Source organism: Buceros rhinoceros, unplaced genomic scaffold (genome assembly GCF_000710305.1).
Source record: "Buceros rhinoceros silvestris isolate BGI_N320 unplaced genomic scaffold, ASM71030v1 scaffold36287, whole genome shotgun sequence".
NCBI lineage: Eukaryota > Metazoa > Chordata > Aves > Bucerotiformes > Bucerotidae > Buceros > Buceros rhinoceros.
In genome coordinates this window covers 5,529-7,070 of record NW_010421053.1, presented here as the reverse complement: position 1 = coordinate 7,070, position 1,542 = coordinate 5,529, and the positions used below count along the sequence as shown (strand labels likewise).

General features: G+C 52.0%; 1 protein-coding gene across 1 annotated transcript in view; it reads left to right on the top strand.

The window, feature by feature from the left end:
• RNF220 (ring finger protein 220) overlaps window positions 1–1,542 on the top strand; it is a 47,256-nt gene that overhangs the window by 43,719 nt on the left and 1,995 nt on the right. The window lies entirely within an intron of this gene.

Genomic DNA, 1,542 nt, shown 5'->3' with positions numbered 1-1,542 from the left:
TGCTGAAGTGCTGTTCAGCATTGCACGGGAGCACTGAGGAAAAGGGGGACATGGGTTTAGATGGCAGCAAGCACTTCCCTTCATCCTTCATCCCAAACTGAAGGCAGGCTGAGGCATTTGGTGGGTCAGGGGGCTGGTTTTGCAGAAGGTACCTCTCCCTGGTGTGTTGTCCAGAGTTAGAAATGCTGGGTACTCGGGTGCTTTTTTGCCACTTGCCAATAAGCTGTGCCCATCCTGGGAAGGAGAGCATAGACACAGATGTCACAGAAGTTACTCTGGAACGCCTAAAAGTCCCCATGCTTCTGCTTCTCAGGTCATGCAGGAAAGCTCGAACAGGCAGCTGCCAGCTGCTGCCCCTTTGAAAACATGCTGTGAATTAATTCCTCAGCACCTCTATGCCACTACTCCTGGGACCCTGCAGCTACAAAGATGATACCAAGAGGCCAAACAGATGCCTCTGAGGACCAGGGAGCTGCATCGCAATGTGGGCCTGACCAGGGACCCAGTTGAAACAGGCTGTTTGGTGGCATTTGCATCCAGATTAGCAAGCCCCTCCTGGACAGTGTTGCTGTGTAGCCTGGCCCACAATGGCTTTAATGGTGGCAGAACAGGCAGATATTTAGATTTTTCCCTTCTAGCTGTTGTAGCTGTTGCGGGAAGTTTTTACAGGAAAGTGCAGGGTTGGAGCTTGCCATTTCCTAATGCTGGAGATCCAAAGCTCTGGTCTTGAGCGCAAGCAAAGGGGCATGATATAAACAGGTTCTGTTAAAGTCTAGTGCAATCAGTCCTCCGTTTCATCAGGGTTTTAAGCCTTTCCTTCCAGTTGTGGTCTGTGCTTGCTCTTCCCAGAATCCAGCATGCCAAGTCCATTCTGTGAACACCAGTGCACGGGCTGGCCCCTGCGTCACCCAGGCACCGTGAGATGGTCCCTGCCCCAGAACGCTGGAAGTCTAAACAGACAGAGTAGTTAGAAAGGGGGTAGGATAGGTCCCAGACAGCTGGAAGGATGTGCTCACAAGCATCAGCACCAGCAGCAGGCAGACCACCCGTGGTGTGTCCCTTATGAGTTTCATTCAACTCAACGGGACTTTGTGTTGGCTGGTTTAGATCTCAGGTGCGAGTGCCTGTGTTTCCCACGCGTGTTGGGGCAGCAGCGAGGGGTATCAGATGGGAGTCTGATTGCTCAGAATTCCAAAGGTTGCTGCAAGCTTGTGAAGTCCGTGTCTGCCAGGAATAATGTGCACTAGGAGCAGGAAGGGGGCTGGTTAGAGGCTGATCTGCAGGGCCTTTTCAGCAATGACTGCAGAGCACAGCAGATCTGCAGAGCTGCATCCTTGAGAATTATTTGCACCCGTGTAAATTTTCTGTACCTGAGACTCCCTCCTCCAGATTCTCCTTACTCCAAGGAGCTTCCAGGGCAGAAAGTTCCTGTCCTGTCTCTGCAGGTGTTGTCAGAGAGCAGAGAGGACCTTTTTTAAGGGTGCTTGCCTCTTATGAGCAGCTCCTCTGCTGGAGATGCTGCTGCTACCACATGCAGGTAAC